This window comes from Leopardus geoffroyi, chromosome B3 (assembly GCF_018350155.1).
Source record: "Leopardus geoffroyi isolate Oge1 chromosome B3, O.geoffroyi_Oge1_pat1.0, whole genome shotgun sequence".
Lineage (NCBI taxonomy): Eukaryota > Metazoa > Chordata > Mammalia > Carnivora > Felidae > Leopardus > Leopardus geoffroyi.
Window position 1 is genome coordinate 144,053,195 of NC_059337.1, and position 6,768 is coordinate 144,059,962.

Here is a 6,768-nt window from a genome sequence, read left to right on the forward strand (position 1 = left end):
TTTAAGGGTTTCCGAGTTGTGTATTTATGCAGTCCGCTATGCTGCCTGTCACTGCATCGTTTCCAGCCTGTGGATTTTTTTTCCAATGTCTCTAGGAAACGCATATTCAAAAGACTTGTTTGAGATAGGTGGTGAGCCTCTTTGGGAAACGTTTTTACTTTGTGAAGTAAAAGTTTAGGTACTTCCCGATTAGAAAATTTTTCCTGTTTTGGGGCGCCTGGGTGGCTCAGCCCGATAAGCGGCCGACTTCGGCTCAGGTCATGATCTCGCGGTCCGTGAGTTCGAGCCCCGCGTCGGGCTCTGGGCCCACGGCTCAGAGCCTGGAGTCTGCTTGGGATTCTGTGTCTCCCTCTCTCTCCGCCCCTCCCCTGCTCGCTCTCTCTCGCTCTCTCTCTGTCAATAATAAATAAACACTAAAAAGAAGAAAAGAATTCACTACAGAGGGGTTGATAAGATCAGAGGTGGCATGTGATACTTGAGTCCCCCAGGTGGGATGTGAGCTGGGGGCAGGGGTCACGCGCAGAACGACCAGCGGCTCCGAGGCGCGGAACCCCCCACCGCCGCCGCCGGGACCAGGCGTCTGGACACGCGCGCGGAGCGTTGCCAAGACCCGGCGAGGCCCCGAGCGCCCGTACGCGCCGAGGGGCTAGGGGGCTGGGCCGCAGCAGCAACGGGAGAGACGCGGTGGCCAGGCAAGAACACCGAGGGTTCCTGGTCCTGAAGACGTGGCCTGCCGGGCACCGTGCGCGGCACTGACGCGTGTTATCGCCTCCGTGGATCTTCGCACCGAGGCTGGGAGGCAGTCGGGGGGCTGGAAACTCGGAGGCACAGGTGGCTCGCCGGGCTCGTGTGTGCACCTGTCGTCAGCGAGTGGCAAAGCTAAGGAAGCCTAACCCGGAGCTGTAGGAGTCCGAACACGGCTGTCGCCTGTCGCCCACCGCCCGCGACCTGGTTGTTCCTGGGACGCGGGTAAGAATCCAGGAAAGAGAAGCAATTTCTAATGTGGGCGGCAGGCAGCTAGAAGCCGGTGGTCCCTTCAACATAATGCATCCGGCTCAGTCACTCGACAGACGTTGCTTTTCTCGAGCAAGGTAGGCCATCCTCCGCACCCCGCCACCTCGCAGAAGAGACGGGGGTTGAAGAGCTCACCGAATGCGGTACCGAGCACATGTGGGGGTGGGAGGCACCCGGCCAGCCCACCTGGAGCCAGGCGTTCCCAGAGGGATGCATCTCCTGACCCGATCCAACAAGTAGCACCAGGGCCAGGGGAGAGGCCCCTTCGCGGCTGGAAAGCGTGGGGGCAGAGAAAGGGGGTGTGGGACCCCCTGGGCTGGCACGGCATCTGTGCCCAGGGGCCCGTCCACCACGCGTGCCGGGTGTGAAGTTCCGGGCAGGGCAGGGCAGGGCAGAGCCAAGGGGCAGGGAGCGAGAGCAGGGCCGTCACCCTGTGGTCACCTGGCCGTAAGCACGGCCGAGGCACAGCCATCGACAGCAGACTGTTTACTGTGCACCTGCTCTGCGCTCCTGGAACTTATTTCCTGGTGGGAAAAGGCAGACGAGAAGAGACTATCGGAGAGCAGAAGAGTCTCACAGTCCCAGAGCGGGGCCACCCTCCTCTGATGGGGGTCGGGCGGCCTCCCTGGGGGTGGGGTGTCTCAGGGGGGGCCGCAACAGCACGGATCTCGAGAGCCTGGGGGCAGGGGTGGAGGGCGTCCCGGCGGCGGAGACAGGCGTAAGTCCAGGGCGTTTCGGTAACAGTGGAGACAACCGGACCCCGTGCCTGGCTGCCCAAAGAGAGTCCTGGGAAGGGGTGGGACGCTTTCTCGTGTGTTCGCTGAGCGGTCACAGACCTCGGCAGCAGCCCGCCCTGCTGGCCACGGGGTCAAGGCCGAAGACCACGGAAACGGGCCCAGCTGACTTCAGCGGACGTCTCGTGTTACACACGACGGAGAGACACGTCCAAGATTCCCAAGAAAACGTGAGGCAAGCATGGTTGTTCGGTTTCTGTTTCTGTTTTTGTCTTTAGCCAGTGAAACTGCTCATCGGCTCTAAAGGGCACAGAAAAATTTAATTTAATTATGGGTACGCAACAGCTCCTTCCCAGGAGCCCTTCCTGACGAGTGTCGTGCAGAACAAGCTTCAGAAAACCACAAGATCGTCAGAGGACTTTCCGCTTTGGTCAGTGAGGGGGGCCTCGGATGTACTCAGGTGTGGAACTTAGACCAAGGACAGAGCTCTGGGGGACCGAACACTAAGTCAGCGTCGCACTCTGGCCTCCTGCACCCGGCAGAAAATGGAACAAAATGGGAGAGTGAGTGGACGGGAGTGTGAGCTCAGCGGCTCCCCTGCGGGTGTCAGCTGGGATAAATGGTTAGGTGGTGACAATGAGGGGGAGGGGAGAGTGGCTACTGGCTAGTTTCCGAGAATCCACAGACTGCGTCTAAGGAAGGAGGGGACAGGGTTATCACGTGAATATATTGCTATAAAGACCACCGAAACAAGGACACGAGCCTTCCTAAATACCAAACGATGCACGGAAGCAGTTCGCAGAGGGGAAGACGTCTCTCACACACGAAACAGCAAATAGAACATAAAGCATCATGACACCTGAAAACGTGTCACTGCTAACGAAACAGTCTAAGGTTAACTCCTCTGTTGAAACGGAAAAATATGTATTGTTCAGATTGGCTAAAAAAAAAAAAAAAAAAAAGGCCATTCTGTGCTATAGTCTACATTTTGTGTTTATCTGAGGCTTGTTCGATAATCGAATTCTATTCTGGGCACAGCACCACCCCTAAAACGACGTGATCCAATGGAAGGATGGGCAAAGATATGTCAAGTAAGACAAATTAAAAGAAAACAAAGGTCGCTAGGAATGCAAGCTGGTGCAGCCACTCTGGAAAACAGCATGGAGGTTCCTCAAAAAACTAAAAATAGAACTACCCTACCACCCAGCAATTGCACTACTAGGCATTTATCCAAGGGATACAGGTGTGCTGTTTCGAAGGGACACATGCACCCCCATGTTTATAGCAGCCCTATCGACAATAGCCAAAGTCTGGAAAGAGCCCAAATGTCCACCTATGGATGAATGGATAAAGAAGATGTGGTGTATATATATATATATATATATATATATACACACACACACACACACACCATGGAGTATTACTCGGCAATCAAAAAGAATGAAAACTTGCCATTTGCAACGACGCGGATGGAACTGGAAGGTATTATGCTAAGTGAAATTAGTCAGAGAAAGACAAAAATCATATGACTTCACTCATGAGAACTTTAAGAGACAAAACCGATGAACATGAGGGAAGGAAAACAAAAATAATATAAAAACAGGGAGGGGGACAGAACATCAGAGACTCATAAATATGGAGAACAAACTGAGGGTTCCTGGAGGGGTTGTGGGAGGGGGGATGGGCTAAATGGGTCAGGGGCACTAAGGAACCTACTCCTGAAATCATTGTTGCACTAGATGCTAACTAATTTGGATGTAAATTTAAAAAAAATTAAATTAAAAAATTTAAAAATGTGAAAATAAAAAAAAAGAAAACAAAGGTCGCAATTTTGATATTAAGGTATACTTCAGGCCCAAAATATTATACAAGACACAAGAGGACATTTTATAATATTCACGATGAAGAAAGAGCACTGATCAATATCTGTGCTCCAACGTTTCGTATGGAAATGAAAGCAGAAACTCATAGGTGCACGCTGATAACAGGAGACTTCAATCTCTCTCTCAGATTCAAACATCAAATAAAAAGTTAAAAAATAAAATAAAGTTAGAAATAAAGTAGATCTAGGGGCGCCTGGGTGGCTCAGTCGGTTGGGCGGCCGACTTCGGCTCAGGTCATGATCTCGCGCTCCGTGAGTTCGAGCCCCGCGTAGGGCTCTGTGCTGACAGCTCAGAGCCTGGAGCCTGTTTCGGATTCTGTGTCTCCCTCTCTCTGATCCTCCCCCGTTCATGCTGTGTCTCTCTCTGTCTCAAAAATAAATAAACGTTAAAAAAAAATTAAAAAAAAAAGAAAGAAAGTAGATCTAAATAAAATGAAAAGGTGGATCCCACAGATGGACATTAAATTCTAGTCTTTAAATCAGAGAACACATCTTTTCAACTTCACCTGCAACATTTTTGAAAACTGACCACAAAAAAAGAAAAGAAAACTGATCACATACTGAGCCACAAAAATCTGAAATTTCAAAACAGAATAATACAACAGCACTCTGTGACAAAACTGGAAATTAAGAACAAAAATTCCCCCAAACGTCTTTCCGCCTTGAAATGTTTAAGCCACTAAACAACTCTGAGATCAAGAGAGAAATGCAGAATCAATGCAGCATTTCAAAAAAAAAAAAAAAAAAAAAAAGTAGTAGTAACAAAACCATGACCTGTCAGAATCCATGAGATACAGCCAATGTTGTACTCAGAGATAGATTCCTAGCACTCAAAACCCATATCAAAAGTGTTCAAGTAAGTTAAATGTCAACATAAAAAGCTGCAAAAGAACGAGGTAGTATTTTTAAAAGCAGAAAGTAAAAGGATGTCCTACATCATCAGTTATCAGGGAAGTATCAGTTAAAATCATTATAAGCTGTTGCTATACAGCAATAGTGCGCACAGTGAATGACTATAATTAAAATCCTGACAATATCAAGTGTGGAACAACAGGAGGTCTCATGAAGCCTTACATCAGAATGTTTATAGCAGCTTTGCAGTGGTCAAAAATTGAAACAAAATATCCATCAACTGTGAATGGATGAACAAGTTGGATACATCCATACAGTGGAATATTCCTCAGCAATTAAAAAAAAAAAAAATGGGGCTCCTGGGTGGCGCAGTCGGTTAAGCGTCCGACTTCAGCCAGGTCACGATCTCGCGGTCCGGGAGTTTGAGCCCCGCGTCAGGCTCTGGGCTGATGGCTCAGAGCCTGGAGCCTGTTTCCGATTCTGTGTCTCCCTCTCTCTCTGCCCCTCCCCCGTTCATGCTGTGTCTCTCTCTGTCCCAAAAATAAATAAACGTTGAAAAAAAAAAATGAATGAACCACTGATACATTCAATGTGGATGAATCTCAAAAATGTTATTCTAAGTGAAAAGATACCGATACAAAAGGCTACATGATGTTTGATTCCATTTTACGTGATGTTTCGGGGCAGGGGAGCTCTAGAAATCTGCGGTTGCCAGGAGCTGGGGTAAGAGAAAGAGCCACCACAGAAGGGCACAAGGCAGCTTTTGGGGGGTGACAGGGAAACTCAGTATCTGAATTGAAGTGGTCACCACACAACTGTATGCATTTGTCATAACTCCTAGAACAGTATATTTTAAAGAATAGAATCTTGCCATATTTAAACTATATCCCAATAAGCCTGCCTTAAATAAATCAGCAAAAAAAAATTTTTTTAATAATAAAAAACTAATATTAGGTCCAAGGACCCGATGGTACACCAAGGGTTGGTCTGAAAAGAAAGCAGAGTGTAACAACAACAACAAAATTCGAATCATTCCAAAAGCAATAATTCGTTAAGAAAAATTTTTGAATAGAATTTTTTCAAAAGTAGCAATTAAGAAAGAAAAAGAGTGGAAATTTAGTGAATTAAGTTTGAAACCAGAAAAAAGAAAAATTGATAAATTATTTTCTTTTTTAAGTTTATTTATTTTGAGGGGGAGGGGCACAAGTGGGGGAGGGGCAGAGAGAAGGAGAGACAGAATCCCAAGCAGGCAAGAATCCCAATCACCAAGCACAGAGCTGAGGTGGGGCTTGAACCCACGAACTGTGAGATCATGCCCTGAGCTGAGATCAAGAGTCGGGTGCTTAGCCAACTGTGTTGCCCAGGTGCCCCCGATTAATTGCCTTTTTAAAAAATCAAAAGGTAAATAAGTCACTAGCCAATTTGGTTTTTTTTTTATTTTATTATTTTATTTTTTTATTCTGGGGGGATGGGCAGGGAGCAGGGGTCTTCCAGTAAGGACTGAAAAACCTGCTAGACAAATTCTAAGAGATGTAACACTCAACTTGGGGTTTTTTAATGGCATGGGTGAACTCCTAAACATCCAAAATAAATAATGACAGAAGAAAAGTAACCATCAATTCAGAAGACATTTTTTAAAACATGAGACTAATTTGCATAACAATAGGAAAATAAATTTGAAATGGATAATTTTCTAGGAAAATATAACCCAAACTGACTCCAGACAAGATAGAAACTCTAAATCAGGAGTTAGTGAAAAAAAGTTTTTGAAGAACCTTTCCTTAATAAGAGAACCGTGCTGTGTTAATCAGGGTTTTCCAGAAATACAGAACCAATAGGATGGATGGATAGATAGATAGATAGATAGATAGAGGATAGATAGGTAGATAGATGATAGATACATACATACATACATACATACATAGCTAGGGGATAGATAGAGGATAGATAGATAGATAGATGATATAGATAGATAGATAGATAGATAGATAGATAGAGGATAGATAAGTAGATAGATGATAGATAGAGGATAGATAGATAGATAGATGATAGATTAGATGGATAGATAGATAAATAGATAGATGGTAGATAGATAGATAGATAGATAGATAGATAGATAATTAAGGAATTGGCTCATGTGATTACGGAGGCTGGCAAAGCCAAAATCTACAGGGTAGGCCGGCATGCTACAGATCCAGAGAAGAGCCGGTGTTGCAGTCCAAGTCTGAAGGCCATCTGCTGACAGAATTCCCTCTTGTTTGAGGGAGGTCAGACTTTTGACCTATT

The 6,768-nt window shown here is 46.3% G+C and overlaps 1 non-coding gene across 1 annotated transcript; it reads right to left on the reverse strand.

Moving 5' to 3' along the window:
- Positions 1 to 5,963: 5,963 nt before the first annotated feature.
- Positions 5,964 to 6,023, reverse strand: LOC123584570. The gene has a single exon (XR_006705528.1). It is a non-coding gene; the product is annotated as a U7 small nuclear RNA (small nuclear RNA).
- Positions 6,024 to 6,768: the final 745 nt, after the last annotated feature.